The sequence below is a fragment of the Diabrotica undecimpunctata genome, chromosome 1 (genome assembly GCF_040954645.1).
Source record: "Diabrotica undecimpunctata isolate CICGRU chromosome 1, icDiaUnde3, whole genome shotgun sequence".
NCBI classification, from domain to species: domain Eukaryota; kingdom Metazoa; phylum Arthropoda; class Insecta; order Coleoptera; family Chrysomelidae; genus Diabrotica; species Diabrotica undecimpunctata.
In genome coordinates this window covers 49,818,930-49,836,968 of record NC_092803.1, presented here as the reverse complement: position 1 = coordinate 49,836,968, position 18,039 = coordinate 49,818,930, and the positions used below count along the sequence as shown (strand labels likewise).

The window sequence follows — 18,039 nt, the reverse complement described above, 5'->3', positions numbered from 1 at the left end:
GCAATGGGAAATAGCTGCTCAGAACCGACAACAATGGATGGAAAAAAAATGGGGCCAAGACTCACATAGAGTTGTAGAGCCAAATGATGATGTTTGCTCCTAACGCCACCTGTTAACGTATTAACAAAGCATACGTTGTTTACGTATGACACACCTGTCAAATTCAGACCAAATATTAAATTAATTATAAAATAATTACTATTTTTATTGAGAATAAGCTACAATTTAAGTTTAATTGTTTTAGAACTATTTTTGGAATTTTTCTTATGTTTCATGTTTTAAAGCGTTGAATCTTAGGTATTGTTTGAATTAATTGTTTATATTTATTTTTTAAACTTTGAAAGAATATTATATAGAGTATTTCAAATAAAAGCAGAAACATTTTTTCGCTATGAGCGAGTTTTAAAAGATGTTTTAACTTATTTTGCACATTTTTAGATTTTCATTGCTAAAACTGAGTGGCCAAGTCGGTTTGTAGAAAAACAAACTATTCTACATTAAAATATAACACTTTTCTTGAAATGTTTAGCCTTTCTGTTATGTTACAGTTGAGGAAGTTTTCTTGAAATGTTTTATATAAAAAATGATATACGAGTTAAAAGTTGAACGTCCGATGTAGATGCATACGCTCAGCGCAAGGTGAACTTCGCGTAAATTGACTTTATACGCGTGTGTGATAAACAGCCTTCAGTCGTTAATGTATAAAATTTACATTCTAATAAAATTTTAAAGGTAATTTTTAGAATAAGACAAATATAAGATTAAAATAAAATTTATGTATTCCAATATTATTTCATAATTCACTGCAGTTACATACATCACATCTTTTAAATTTGATGATAATATATTTAAGTAATAATCGTCAACTACACTTGGACTCACAAGGCGGCCTTTCATAATAAGAGTAAGAGTAGTAAAATCATAGACATAACCTGAAATATATACCAATAGAGCAATATTTACCTGTGTAAAACACACATGTAAAGTAAAAGATCACACAATCTAAAATAGCATAGTCCCAAAAAGTTCAAAAATACGGTTATAATTATTTTTTCTTGCCGCTTGTGTTGTATTGTTTATGATTTAAGGTTATTGTGGGTCGTGTAAATAATCAGACAACTTACCTGATATAAGTGCCAACAATAAGGTAGTGATTCATTTATCTTTCTACGACAAGAGTTTTGTATCTACACACTCACAGTGATCAACCCTGCCCCTAGGAACATGTGTATACCATTGTAAAGTGGGATCCACATGTCCAAAGATCAAAACGGTCACACTTCGCTATTGAAGTGGTACCTATCTGACCCCCAGGCTTTTACTTCGCCCCTCCTTAGCGTGTGACTTACGTGAGGAGGCTTATGATCTGAAAGTTACTTTGGGTGCCCTGGATAATGAAACGCCCTCTGTGTTTATTGACTGTGGTTAAGCCACCTACCTGTAGGGGTATCACACATATCGGCTTTTCTTCCTACGACAGTTTTGTATCTAGTTTACAAATAAACTTAACTCAAAATTGCATCCACAGTTTGGGTATAGTTTGTAGAGACATCAAGCTGCTATGAGACAAAATGTTAATAAAAGAAGCTAGAGGACAATAGTCGAAAAGGTTGGGCATTCATGAAGGCGTAACACTTATTGACATGGTATCACAATAAAACATGGTATCACAACATATGGAAACAATATGTTTCCATAAGAGCACAATAAAGAACGTGTGGAAAGATTTCGTCTAACAAGTTATTTCTTCAACCTATCGATCAATTATTTACCACAACGATTAACCAGCGACCAATCAATTTTAGTCAACAATTTAAACATAAAGTCAGAAAAGATGACATGCTTGGAGGTGCTTGGTTTCAGACAGAAACTGTTTCGGGGAATTTCATTAGTAGTTTTTTTTATTTTAGTATTACTTATGTATTTTTTTTACTTTTATAACCACAAAATGGTATGTTGTCAATAAAGTATAAAATAGTATCAGGCAGCATTTTTTTAAATTGCACCACGTATACATGAAATTAGTTTTTATTAAAAAAAAAATAAAAATTTTCAAAAGCAAATAACTCTTATACGTGGTCGATCAAACAAGCCTTTTTATATATTTACGGAAGAACATTTTTTAGAGGTCTCTATGCCATTTGGCTTTAGACATTTCTGCTTTTTGAGAAATATCGGTTTCACCCTCGTATATTCTACTTATGATGGCAACCATGAGGATTGAGTTGCATCTAATTTAATAAAAATAAGAGAAAGCGTGTATTGTGTTTCGAGAACCCACTGTATGATGAATGCTTTTTTGTAATTCGGTTGAAATAATCACCACGATTTAGTAGGGAAATGAAAGGTTTCTTTTATATCGAGTCGTTCTTACGAAACAACCTTAATCAACTCGACAATGCAGCGTTACCAATACGCCCATTAATGAACAAAAAACAAGTCACAGTTTATTACGATATCGTCCGCAGACTTAGAAGGACATGGTTTTTTTTGAAAGGCAATACCGAGACAAAGATGAGAGCCTTTTTACATTTTATGATAAAAAAAAGGAAAAAAAGACAATGTAAAGCATTTTCGATCGAAGATAGATCATGATTTACACAATTTGTATCAGTACCTTGAACAGTATCTTGCCCAATCTTTTACCGAATAAAATTTTGTGAAATTAGGTAGATCGAACTTCTAGCAACATTTTGAGACAAAAATTCCAACCAACGTAATATGTAGAGAGTAACAGATAAAAACTTGTGAGAAAATTATGAGAGATGCGTAAGATAGAATAACACTTAGAAAAGTGGTAGTGGTAACTTAACTATTCACATTAATGCAGGGAAATTTCAATGTTATATTCCGTGGTATAATCTTCTTATTGTAAGTTAATCATTTGGTGTTGGTAGAAAATACTAAAAGAGAACTAGAGCAGACTGGAACCGTAAACAAAAATTCCGTGAATAACCATCAAATAAGATGGTAATTTTCGTTGGTAAATGACTTTGAATAGAAATAAATAAAGCATTTAATGTTAATCAATTAAAAAGAAAAAAGAACAACGAATGCACTTTGCAGAAATGAGAATTCTTACATTGGCGAGAGGGGTGACAAAGGAAAAATTTAAAATGAATCTATAAGAGTAAATCTAGATGTGTCATTGAGAACAAGGTTCCTGGAAGGAGTAAACAACCAAAGAAGAGCAGGTGGAAGACGGTTAGACAAAGAATAGGAGTAATATTGCATTACTGCATTGATGAGTTATGATATTTTCTTCTGATTTCTTTCCCTTGCCAATATTTTTACTTGGTCATAGTTTAGAGTGACTGAATATTCACTTAATGCACAATTGTTCACATTAATGTCACTCTTGTGTTGATAGCAACAACATGTCGTCACAGACACTTCGTCTAAGGACTAGCAACCCCAGTGGAGTCCTATGTTGCCATGTGATCAATTCCTTTTGTAACGTAAACATCATGGCTTTTAAATATCAAAGATGTAATTCAAAGTTAATTATGGGTAAAAGTGTTTTTACCCACATATTTAGTGGCTTCAAACATCCAAATAAAATTTTTTTGTGATACATGGTTACAGCCAACTACAGGAATTTAGTTTCCTTGTGTGAGTGGCGAACTTTGAAAATCGTATCTGGGATATTGTAAATCCTAAATTCTTTTACCAAACGTCATTTTGAAGGATATTTTTTTTGTAAAACAATGCCTACACCTATACCACCGTGGAAAAAAGTTATGACCCAAAAAAGATCGCGTGTGTTCCTGTTTTTTTTGCTTCGTGTTTTGAATACATTTTTTCAAAAAAGCTTATTTTTGACTTTAAATAAAAGATAACAGTTCGATAGGAAATTTAATTTTAAACAACTTTTCTGTAGATGTTAATGTACTAAAACTGTATAGAATTCAAACAAATGCACCCTAGTGCATCAGGACAAATTCACCCCTTTCTCAAAAACGCACCCCCTTAAATGGTAGCACTTCGCGGTTTTTTCATATTTTTCGTATTTCCTTTAAGCCTTATTTTTTTTTTTGAAAATACTCAATAGCCTAATACCCCGTTCATTCTTGTGTATTCCTCTTCTAGTTTTTGGAGCATATGATACATCTTTTTCATCTTGAGCCGTTACCACTTGGTCACCTGCAAAACTTCCATGGCTTTAGTATTTGTTCTTGGAATATCTTCAACAGCGTCGAAGATCTAGAGAATCTCTGCATCATTGTATATTTAATAAAGATGGAGGATGAGGAATTAAATATCAATTTAATTCCTCTACAGTTCTGGCTTTTCTATAGTATTATTCTATCTATAGTCTTATCTCCTTTTTTCGTATACATTATCTGATTAATACCAATTTACCATTCCTCGGGCATTAACTCTTTTATCATATTATAATTAGATAATGGATTATTTAACATAGTTCTGATTCTTCGTTTTCTAATAGTTTAACTTCTCTAATCCTGGGGCTTGTCGATTGTAATTAGCAATGGAAAAACTTACAACATTCTTCTTCTTCCTCTTTATAAGTAATTCTGCTTGTTCATTGGCGGATTAATACCTCTATGAAAAGTTGTCACTCCATCTTTTGCGCGGTCGTCCGATACTTCTTCTGCCGATTGGTGACTTATCTCTTGCTATTTTGACGCTCCGTCCGGCTCGCGGAGATAAGAATACGGCCGGGGTCAGAAAGCCCTGCCTGTCGTAAGAGGCGACTAATGGGTAGGAATAGGGAGGTGGAGAGCCGTCGCTTGAGGAGGTGTCGGGTTGGTAGAAACTCACACGGTCGCTTCGGCGACACGGTCACCGGTCTACATTCCTAGTATCCGAGACGAGACTCTCGTGGGACCACTCTACTCCCATTCCAAAATAGCCTGGTGAGGTTGAACGAGCTGGGCCCGTACATACCTCTCCTGACCTTGTGTCAGGCGTGGTGTGGGTGCCCCGGCACGTACCCACCGGGAGATCCAAGAGTGGTAGAGGAGAGATCCTCGGCGGCGACCTGTCTACGTGCGAGGTGGAAATTCCTCCGCCTGCCGAGCCTATCCGCCCATGGTGTGGGAATAACGGGTAGGTGAGGTACTCGCAACACAGGTACTACGGGGAGGGTGAAGCCCACACGCGGTGTGACTTGCACACGCTGCGTGGCACCTTCACTTTGGTGTCGGACTCGTAGGGGCAGAGGTTTCACTATGGGCGTATGTCGCGAGATAGGTAGCCCAGGGTCCTACCAGGTCTTTATACTTGGAGGGCATGCAATTCAGCAATGCTATTTTGACGACACGGGTCTCCTCCATTCTGCTTATGTGGTTATTCCATTTTCTTTTTCTATTTTGTGTCTGTAATTCTTCTCAGTACTCTCATCTCTGCCGTCTCCAGTAGCCTTTGCGTTGTGGCTGTGTCGAGTCTTGTTTCTGAGGTATATGTCATTATTGGTCTTACACTGGCTTTACAAATTCTTGACTTCATCTCAGTGTTAATGTGTTGCTTTTTGTACTTGATCTCTCACTTCTTTGTCCAGGTCTCCATAGCTAAACAGTGTAATTCCCAGGTATTTTATTTCCATTACTTGTTCAATACTGATGCCATCAATTTCTATTTTACATCTGGTTGGTTCTTTGGTGACTACTACTGTTTTAGTTTTCTGAGATGAGATTGTCGTATTAAATTCTTTTGCTCTTATGTTAAATCTGTGGACCAGTCTTTGTAGATTATCTTCACCTTGGGCTATCAATATTGCGTCGCCTGCGTAACAGAATATTTTGATTTCTTTGTTACCCATTCTGTATCCTCTTCCTTTGTTAACATTAAAAGTATAAATTGTTGGAACATTCTTCCTCTTCGTGAGATTCTGACTCCCCTAACTTTCATATTCCCAAAGTTTAAGAAATATGTGGCTGGAAAACCTTTTAGCTGGAATGAAGAAATAGCAACAGCGATAAATCATACTTTGTAGACTTTCTAAAATCACAGAAATAATCTCGATATGGGAGAAATGTTGGGGAAAGTGTAATAACTAAAGAGAGACTACATTCAGAAATAAATACACTTTTAATTATAAATTACATTTTTTTTAATTGAAAATCACCTTTTTTGGTGAAGTGTCACTAACTCACTATAGCAAAGATAGTAATATTTTTTTTCTAAAAAGTCGACAATTCCCTATTGAAAAGTTAATAACAATATGAAGGTATTTTACATAAAACCAAGCTTTTTTAGTCTAGAATAAAAACTATTCAATCTGCCTGCTTTCTATCAGATCACTTAATAACTTCCTCCTCCACTTAATCGTACAACGTCCGAACTCAAAAGTAAATGACCCGTCGCAATACACGTTCGTATTCTAATATCGGCAACACCCACAATATCACTTGGCTGTTGTAGGTAAGTATCAACATTTATGACGAAACAACAATTATTTTTCGATTAAAATCTCTTTAGCTAAAAGCCCCATCAACTATTTTCAATGTAATTGGATCGACGGTCAAAAAGAGAACAAAATGCTTCTTAAGTGGTCTAGCTAAAACAATGGCGTTACTGATTGATTTAGTTGACAATAAATTCAGTAATATAAAATTTTATGGAACGCTAAATTGCATTTTTCTTAATAAGGTTGCCAATTATCAAAGATATGCGTACTTTTGAAACTACTGATTTAAATATTTGGTAAAGAAATATAATATGAAGACCGATAAGTAAGTAAGCGATGATCAGTGGACCTCAAACAGTGGCTTTAAAATTTAATTCCAATCGCTTGAAATGTAAATGATTTAATTTCCTCTATTTTATGTTCACTAAGAATGTTGATTTTGTTCTATTAAAGTCAAATGAAATCAAAATAATATTTATATACAGGGTGTGTGAAAAGAAGCGGAACGGTCGAATATTTGGCGAAGTGAATATCGGATCGAAAGACTAAAAAACAGGAGTTTCATATCTTTCAAAACTCTATGGAATTACAGCAAACACGACACCCCAATCACACCCCCCAGAGCGGGATAGGGGAAACTTTAAAATCTTAAATGGGAATTCCCTGTTAAATTGCAGATTTGGATTCCTTATAAAAAAAAATACGTAACTTTTATAAGGAACATGTTTCGAATTGTTGATAAAGGGCGATATAGTTGGAAAGAACTATTTATCGTGATACACGAGGAAAATTATAGAAACAGTTTAATATCTCGAGAAATACACTTTCAATTCAAATAAAAAGCTAAAAAACACGTTTTTAATATTTTTTTAAAATTTATCGAATGGTTCTAAACACGACCGCACCCTCCCACCCTTGTCGGAGGACAGCTTTAAGATCTTAAACGGAAAACTACATTTTTTATTGCAGATTAGGAATCTACGTGAAATATGTACAGAAAACTAATTGATATGGTACTGAAAACTTGGTAAAATCAGAATCTGAAATAAAAAAATTGGGGTTCCTATTAACATTTCAAAGTTGCCCCCGTCCCCAATCCCAGGGTGTAGGGTGTGGGTCATGTTTGATTTTTGAAAAATATTGAACCCATATTTTTCAATTTTTAATTTGGAAGTGAGATATAGAAGATATTAGAGAGATATTAATAATAATTGAGATATTAAACCGATTAATCGATCTGGTCATGTCAACTTTACTAACAAAAACAACGCGTTCACATAAACGCTCAGATTCCCTATTATAAATATATATAAGTATTTGGGAATGAAACTTGACGCTAGAGTCGCTGGAAAGCCCACATTAAAACGAAACGTGAAAAGATTCCAATCCAGTCATTTGAAAGTAATTCTCTCGCTACCAGTGCTTCTTGCACCTCAACATTCCAAGTCTTCTTTGACCGTCCTCCAACGGGAGTCCATCACCACACTCTTTTCGGACATCTACTCTCTTCCATATCACATAAGCTGCTTCCTATTAATGCTTCATATATCATAGCAATGTTTTCTGCTTTAGCGGCAAAGGAAACTACTTTGTCGATTTGGTGAACGGTATTGCGTTGCCTCACCTTCCTACTAGATGACGTCGCATTGATTTATTTGACAATTCTATCAGTAAGCGTTAGTCACATTTCAATGTAAAACTTCGTAGTGAAACAACGATCATCAATTCACTGTAAATTTCAAATCATTCTAAGGTGAGTAATTGCACGAAAAAATTTATTTTGCTTCTTACATTGTTTTTATTTGATAATTTGCAATATAGTTTGCTAATATTTACAAGATTGTTTCTGTAAACATTACAAATATCAATGAATCCAAATGGAATCATTGGGCCATTGTGGAGGTCTCCAAATGGCATCATTGGGAAGTCGTGTGAATTTTGTTTCTGTCAATAAAATACAAAAGTGCAATATACTTTTTTTATTCCAGATGGATCATGAGTTCAAAACTACCAAAACCAAACTTTCTTTTCGGGAATTGCAAAATCTGTCCCAGGAAGAGGTTGTTGGTCTTCTTGACGACTCTGATATCGAATTTGATGTTGATAATGAGGAAGAGACTTTGGAAGAAGAAATGATTGAAGAGTCCGAATTGAAGATTGAAGTCCGTCATATTAGCATCGAACTATATAGGAAAATATCCTCTTGATAAAGTGAAAAGATGGTGCAACAAGAGCAAAACCTATGTAGAAATCGAACGACCAGCAATTGTCAAAGAATATAATATTTCGATGGGGGGTGTGGATTTGCATGGCATGCTTGTGGAACTATATATAATCAAAATCAAACCAAAAAGATTTTATTTGAGAATAATATTTAATCTTATTGATACATGTATTGTCAACTCCTCGTTGCTGTACCGAAGACACTGCAAACAAAAACAAGTGAAACACATCACCTTTCTCCAATTCAAATCTCAAGTTGGACATGTATTACTGAAAGCTGGAAAGTCCGACACGGGAAAACGAGGACGTCCTTCTCAAGAGAATACACCAAATAAGAGACAAGTAATGCATCCTGCACCAGTGCAAGATGTTTGATTTGATGGCGTAGAACACTGGCCACTACATGATCAAAATCGCACAAGGTGCAAATTATATATAAAGTCTTACTCTAGAATAAAATGTTCTAAGTGCAATGTTTTTATGTTTAAACAATAATAAAAATTGTTTTTATAGTTTCCATGTACAAAATTAAATTGTTAATAGTATAAGTGCAATTAAAAACGTATTTCCTATTATAGTCAATTTTTTACCAGACCACTATATCAAGTGTTATAAATAGATAACTCAGGTACCACCAACGCCAGATGATTCCAAATGGGATCAAGTTTTTTTGAGTTTGAAGACTCTAGGATGCAAAATTTTTACAAAAGTTATCAACTTTTTTATTTACAATAATTGTTTATCTACAATTATTTTTTCTTGTATCGTTTCCTATAGCATACATTTTTTTCAACAAAATTTATTGAAAAAAAATAATTTGGACTGGAAAGGGTTAAGGATCCTTGAAGTACAAACTGTTAAAAATTCATATTCAAATCTGCCAATAGTTGTGACAAACGGCAGCTCCAACCTGGGAGTAGTCGTGTTCGTGTTACTATAGCTATTAAACCTAAAGGCACATTAGTGCAGAAGACCTTAGTATTTAGGGATTATAACATAATTGCTTAATGATCTTGATCTCAGATTATAATGATACATATTTTGCAGATTGTATAAATGCATAAAGTATTTTTGCACAATTTTTGTTTGCGTACGATTTTGTTTGCAGACGAGAATACGGACAATCCTCAAGCTTGTTTTGCTAAATATTTCCCCATTAAGTTGTATATTTTTAGTTAATATTAATTTTAGTTTAATGGAGTTGATTAAATACTGATTAAAAAAAAATAAATGAACCGAAGAAAATAATTAAAGATCATACTGAAGGTTTTCAAATTTTTATATTTATAAAAAAGTAACTACGCCTCTGTTTGACGAACGTGGCACTCCTCCAATCCTCCAAACCACCATCATTATACTAGTTTTTTGCCTCGTTACGAGGATACAATTATTCCTCATTTTTTTACTCTCGGTTCAATCTCAACGATGGACTTGAGGAGGGAGGCAGAGTGAGCGAAACACTCCAATACATGCAACATACTTATTAAATGCTACTCCAGCGTTGTGATATTGTGGTTTGTAGTAGGCACTATATACCTAGGTTTAATTACGGGTCTGCTCGCAAGGGGGCGCCGCAGATGTCACTGAACTTGGTGCTTGATTTAATTAATCTAATTATAAGTTTGCTGTTTGTGTGTACTAAACACCGTGTAATTATTAGAATTATATAACAGGGCGTCCAAGAGGCAATTAATAGATTTAGTAAACATCCCTGAACATATGTGTTTACTAAAAAAAACTTCAAAGAAAATTTATCTAGCTAGAGACACATAAATGGCATTTTTTAATATGGCATTAATTAATTTTTTGTAATTTTTGTTGATTGTATATCTCGAAACTACACCTGAATGTCTGTAAGGGACACCTATTTATTTTTGAAATATTTTACTGTCTTCTTCGAAACATGACACAGTACTGAATCCTACTGGATGATTGGTTTAAATTGGTTAGCTAATACTTAAACTTTTTCCATGTTTCTGGACAAACTCGTTTTTAACATCTATTTATATGTTTCACTGCTCATCATGCCTTCGATGGTTACAAGTTTTTCTATTATCTAAGTAATATGAAAATAGCCTCAAAACGTGAAGTCAAATTTCCGTAAAAACCTACCCGCACAAATTTTTATCGGTACCATGCAGTCAAAAGTGTGTCTCATCTGAATACAAGACATTTCATCGGTGTTTTGTTCAGTGAGCATATTTTTCACTCAAATCAGAGATATGTTACAAGATGTTTCTTTTGAGGTTTCACAGCTTTTCTTGAAGGTGAATCTCATTGCTTGTTATTTCTCAGAAAAAAACCATTTACCTCGCGAACTTATCTCCCCTTTCCTCCCACTCCCGTTTCTGCTGAACTTCAACTGATCCAGTCTCCGTTTTTTTGTTTAATTATCTTTGCGTCGTGGATGTGTATTAAATAAGTATAATTGCCCTTTCTCCTTTCCTATGCGTGATGTCTATGATGTCAAAAAAAACAGGAAAAACTAACTAAAACGTATTATTCCTCCCAAAACATACAGAAACACGTGTAGCTTAGCCACAATAACTGGCAAAACGACTGACATTAGCAGTAGCTTACAGAATGATAGTTACGAGGTTAGTTAAGAAATATTTGCCAGAATTGTCACAGCGGTGTGAAGTTGAAATAATACAGAAATTGTCAGTGTTCACATCCATTCTAATAACACATTACGTCAAAAATGGAATTCAATGGAATAAACGTGAAGTCCATACGTTTAACACGTAGAAAAGTGGGCTATAATAGTTATTTATGTACCAACGGCATTAAGTAGATGTTTATGCCCGAGGGCGAATATCTTACAAACACGAGGGCTTCTGGCTCGAGTGTTTGTAACTCTCCGAGGGTATACACATCTATTAATGCCCACGGTGCATACAAACTTTTATGTCATACTATGATTTGTTTTTTAACCAGGAGGAGTCAACTAAAAAGACAGATTTACACCCAAGAAAGTTACTAGAATAGTCACCAAATACATCTTCTTTTTTGGTTGATTATCTCGGCCTTGTGGTAATCCAGTATTCGATTGCTAACTTTGTTTGTTTATGTTTGAATAATAATTCTTTAATAATTTTTCCAATTCACTTCCAATATATATTTTTTTTGTTTTCCTAATCACAATAAAAAAATGTCAGATTGTTATGAAGAAGTTGAAGAATTTTTAGAATTTATTTATCACACTGTAGAAGGAAATCGTCCGGAACGTATACGAAAGCGATATATTCGTGATAAAATTATATCTAAAATCCAATGGAAGTTTACAATATTTCATCAGCGCATTAACTTACAACAACAAATATTGTATGCTACTTTATAGGAATATAACCAGTTTTTATGGGATTGTCCATTTTTCAAATATACAGGTATAGACTTATGTTCATACATATTGTTTAGAATTTATAGGATATCTTGTTCATCACTGTTGACATAGGACAATTGTTTTGTAAATAGTTGAATTCTCAACACCTAAAATTACCACATTACTAAGTCTTGATTTTAACAATAACTATTCTGCAAAACTAACCTGTTGCCTATTTTATTTTTGCTACCATGGCTATTATTTTTTTCCAGGATTATTAATTTTGATTTGTTTGTACATGTTTATAATGCATTGTTTTTCATTTGATGATAAATGACCCAAATCTACTCGGCGTTTTTTTAAGTTGGGGAAGGATAATTACCACTAGTAGGTACTTGGCATTGAATCCATATTGTTATCTTAATAGCACTAATAGGTCGCTAAATAGTTCTAAAAATAATTGTTTTTTTATATAAATGCAAACAAGAATCTAAAAATTAAAGGAATAACGCAGAAAATACAAAAAATTGTCGATATAAATTTTGAATTTTAAAATTTCATAAATGTCATTAGTGTCAAAATGTCATAATTTAGTGGAGTAAACTTGCCTGTGGTTAGACCAATTACAAACAAGCATTACGGCGCGGTAAATTTGAATTACTCCTCCTGGTTTAAAATCAAACCATAGTTTGTGATCGTATTCACAATTTAAATGTTTTTAAAAATTCGGAAAATTTATCATAGTATAGTGAATAATACCGTCGTTACGATAATGATGTCATAATATCGCTGTCCCGGTGGAATATTGACGTAACTGCAAATTTATCGAAAATGAGTTTATGTCGTCATTGGGTCCAAATTCGGTTACCCCATTCGTCAGATCACTGTCATACGCGTTGTTCGGCTTTTAGCCACCAGGGAGCAGATCCGTCATATTTGAAAAATCAGCCGATCTCGGAGAAACAATGACAGAATGTATAGTTGTGCTTCGATAGTTAAAATGTGTGCTTGTACCTACGGTGCTACATTGACGCAATTGTATTTCATGTTATTGTTGCTCTAAGGTTTTTTCACAAATACGCGTAAACATTGACGTAACTGAATTCTGTGTCATTTTTGATCTGGATTTCTCCTTATTGTGAGGCAACATTGACATAAGTGCATTTTATGTAAGTAAAATATACACCAAAATCCCCAAACACCAATACTTGGTAATGCTCTCTTACTCAAAAAGGGAAAAAATGACAAAAGAATGTGGATAATTGGTTGAAAGAAAAGAGGAAAAGACTAAAGAATTCTGTACAGAGGTATACTTCTAGAACAGGAAAACCTGTAGCTGCTAAAAAAATGGAACTTGTGTGTACAGACAAATACAAACAAATATTTGAAATGTCCAAATAAGGTATGCGAAAAGCTGAGAGAGACACAGTTTAAAGAGTATTGGGCATTGCAAAGATAACGACATATTTTGGCTTCTTGTATTCAGCCACTTGAGTTGAGCAACCGACGTATTTCTACATCAAAAACCACTCACAGAAATACAAATTATGTATTTTTCATTACAGGCAAGGGAAAACAAGAACGGTTATGTAAAACGTTTCTCATTAATACTTTGGAAATAACTGAAAGAGCTATTCGCGTTTTAAATAAAGCAGTTTTAAGTGAAAAATCTACTATTCTACCAGAAGATAAAAGTGGGAAGCACGAGAGTCACAAGAAAATAAGTGACACAATTTTGGATTTTGTTCGTAGCCATATAAATTCAATTCCATGAATTGAAAGTCACTATCTTGGTGATTCTTCGAGGCACTACATAGACGGTGGTTTAATTATTGCGGAACTTCACAGGAACTATATAAAGGAACAAAAAGAAGCAAAAGAAGAAGAGTCAGCAACCTACGATTGTTATTCTCGTATTTTCAACAGCGAATTTAATATAGGGTTTTTTATCCCGAAGATAGATCTTTATGACCAATGCGAATCTTTTAAAAATGACGGAGCAGAAGAAAAAGAAAATATGCAAACAACCATTGAAAGTCACTTAGAGGAAAAGGATCTAAGTCGTAAAGAAAAAACTAACGATAAACTGAAAACAAAAAAATCTGATAACAATATACATCTGGCTACTTATGATTTACAAGCAGTGTTACCTGTACCAATAGGATAAAGTTTTGCATTTTTTTACAAATCTCGCTTAAACTGTTATAATTTTACAGTAGTAGAAGTAAAGGCGAAAAAAGACCAAGTCTCCGAAACAGATAGCACTTGTGAAATTGATAAAGCTATCTGTTACTTTTGGAATGAAGTGATGAGGAATAGAGGGACAATAGTAATCGGATCTTGCGTTTATTACTATCTAAAAGAATTGTCAATAACCAGCCCAGGAGTTGATGTGATTTTTATTTCGATAACTATGGAGGCCAACAAAAAAATAAATTTTTAATAGCCATGTACTCACATAAATGCCAGCTGCTTAGGGCTTACTCTTCAAAAATTCCAAAAATAGGTGATAACAAACAGATTTGAAACAGTTACTTTCAAAACATATAATTCCTGGATTTTGTAAAGCCTTTTAAGATTAAATTTTTCGTTGATACTTTTTTTGCAATTTCAATTTTATTTTTAAGTTCCTTTTTATTAAAATTGTTTGCTTTAACTACAATGTTTGATTTGTTTAATAAACTTTTTCAATGACTTTTTGTGCTTATTTCGATTCCATCTTTTCAAACTAGCAAGGTAACCAAAAATTTTACAAAATGAGTATGTCTATGGAAATTTTGTCTTTAAAACTAAATTCTAAATTTATCTTTCTAACTATATTCTAAATTATTAATTTTTCATCCCTAAATTTGATCTCCAATTGCAATTACGTCATTATTGCCTCAGTTATTTTGTGGCAACAATGACGTAATTGCAATTAGGGATCAAATTTAGGGATGAAAAATTGAGAATTTGTAATAGAGTTACAGTATATCACGGTGGCTAAGTATAACTTCAATACTAATCCAGTAACTTCATTATGCTTCATTGCATGAGCTATTAAGTAAAAAAATTATATTTTTGGCTCTCCTGAAAAGTTAAACTTTTGTAGTTGCGTCATTGTTCCACCGGGACAGCGATATGATCATAAATGAACATCTGCGACTGTCAAACCTAAAAAGTGAAAATGTCAAATCTATCTATCACCGGATCTTCCCAGAATTACTAGTTTTATGTGAATTCTACCAAATAATATTATGTAGTTATAATAATTTAAGAGTGTATGCGCAAAATTTAGGGCCAAAGCTTTTTAAATGAATCCATTTTACCGAGGGTCGAAAGTCCCTTAGAATAAACAAAAAGTTTCTTTTGAATGAGATATTTAAATTTAAAAATCACACTTAATTTAATCTTCTTTTTCACCCCTGTAACTTACTAAAATAAACATTATTGAAGTTTTCAGAGACTTTCGGCACTCGATAATAATGTAATCTTTCATTCTGAGTTTAAATTTTTCAAAAATACTTATTAGTTTTCTCAGGATTCGAAAAAAATGAAGGCATAAAAAAGCATTGACCCGAAATTTTGATCCTACACTTCCATATTTTGTAACTTTAATAATAAATGTTATTAAGAAGTTATTAAAAGTTTTTTGTCTTTTTGCCTGTGCGGGCCAATAATAAACTAAGTATAATAGTATGACATAAACTAAATTTGCTCGGTTAACGTATGTTACATACAGAAGTAAAAATGGTCCTTTTTGAAATGGAATTACTTTGTAACAATCCGGAAATTCTGTCTTAGTTCGAGTATTTCATTCATGTCTCGTGTTTTATTCAATTTTTAACTGTTTCATAGTGTTTAGTCGACTATTTATAATAATTTCTTTTCGTATTGCCTTTCTGCGCATATTCAAACATATACCTGTATCGTGCCCAACACTGTTTTATCTATCTTTCTATTCAGCCACGTGTCTGTACCAGAAAAATCCTTTGTGCGTTTCTAAATCAAGCAACAAAGGCATTTAATCACAATCACGTTGAAGTGCCTTGATCTCGAACCGCACGAGGAAATGCAAATGGATGAACGACGATCATCCACCTGCGACTATGCTGTCGCAATCGTTTCAGATTCGATGTCGTAATGCACGATTTCAATAGATTTTACTGACGGAGAAGATATGGTTAGCGGGTAAATCAAGGCACGGCACACCATATTGCAGGCGGTATAAATAGGAGATCGTTTACTAGAATTACGAGGGAATGATGCTTTTCTATTTTAAATCAAATCTTTGTGTATTTCAAACAGTGATTTAACCCTTTTTTAATAATAATCTAGAAGTGCTACTGTATAGATTGAAGTAGACTAAGAGAAGGGCGATAAAGTATTTAAAAAACAAACAAACAATTATTGGACTTAGAAATTCTTAGGGTTTCACCCAACGTAAGAGGAAGTAGAACCAAAAGTCGATATTTAAACTCTTCGCGTAACTTCATCGATTGATATACCAAAAAAATCCAAAAAAATCGATGTACCCAAGATGTACGCCGTACAAAAAAATGTTTCGAATAAAAAATGTAACTGAGATAGTTTTAAACAAAAATGTTTATAAGCATTTTTTGCGTAGAATGAACCGTTCTCTCAGAAACGACGCTTGAAGCGACCGTCGATTTTGAACGTCAGTTACGTGCGCGAAATCAATGTTTAATAAAATTTGTATCAGCCCAACGGTAATTCGATATCTTTTGATCCAAGTGTCTTATCGACAAAAATCAAAATGCGTTTTAAAGGTAAAGAGTTTAGCTTTCGTATGCAATTATTGTATTTTGCCACAATTAAACTTAGATTTTATAAAGGTGTTAAATAAATCAACGTGGCGCGATTTTTGCCATTTTTTATGATTTTTCTGGGGTCCATAAATATATCCCTTTTATTGACTGGTTACTATAAATTTTCGATTATTCGAGCCTAAGTTTCAAAACGTATAGCATGAAATTTTACTTTTGAATTTTGGCAACAAATGTGAAGCATTTGATAGCGCTGGATTTAAATTTTCACGTAACCAACAATCTAAATCGTTTAAAACTTTTTTTTCAATAAAACTAATACGTTTTTCAAAAGAACCAAACTTCTGCTATAAAGTACACCAACAACCGTCTTCTTGGAGGCATTTCCCATGACGTGCGATCGTTTGAAATGTAAAACATTGAATTCTGCTTTTTTTATTCATATTTCAAATGCCTCATATTTGTTGCCACAACTCAAAATTAAAATTTCATGTCATAGGTTTTAAAGATTAATCTCTAAAAATAGAAATTTTACTACGATTGTTCAAGGAAAGTGATCAATTTTATTGATCTAAAGAGAATCTTAAAAAATGGCAAAAATCGCGCCACGTTTATTTATTTAACAGCTTTATAAAAAGTGAGTTTATTTGCGGCAAAATACAGAAACTGCATACAAAAGCTACACGCTTAACCTTTAAAACGCATTTTCAGTTTTGTCGATAGGACACTTGAATCAAAAGATATCGAATTTTTACCGTCGAGATGATACAAATTTTATTTTATTTTTTTTAATTTTTACACCTACCCCCCCCCCCCGAGAGGAGTTTAAGGGGGAAACCCGGAGGTAAAAGTGGTAAACTTTTTTCATTTTTTTTTTTTGGAGTCTCAAAATTAATATTCTCGGCAAAATTTAGCTTGTTCGTATGATTTTTAGGAGTCAACCCTCTGACGACTGGACTATTTGTATATGAATCCATACATTTCATCAGTTCCTTATCCAAAAGTAAAACCGTAGCATAAATAAATAGAAAATACATTGTAATTGAAACTTACAGATGCTGTAGATGTGTAGATCGTATAAAAGTTCTTCGGTTAAAAGTTAAATACTTAAAATACAATCCATAAGTCCACTTGCCATAGGGAAGAAGGATCACGTGTGCACAATAATGAGATCCAGTGTTATATGAACTTTCATTTTATTAAAAGCGATGGAAGTTAACTGTGCTAAGCTTGAAATTCATTTTAATAATTTTTGTTAACAAACCAGGTGTGAACTGAAAGGTCAAAAAGCTTGAAATATATTGATAATAATTTATAAAATTAATTAAGGTACCTATTAATTTAACTTTCATGACGAA

General features: G+C 33.4%; 1 protein-coding gene across 2 annotated transcripts in view; it reads right to left on the bottom strand.

Annotated features, from left to right (window-relative positions):
• Window positions 1–18,039, bottom strand: part of spen (spen family transcriptional repressor split ends) — a 284,521-nt gene that overhangs the window by 37,553 nt on the left and 228,929 nt on the right. The window lies entirely within an intron of this gene.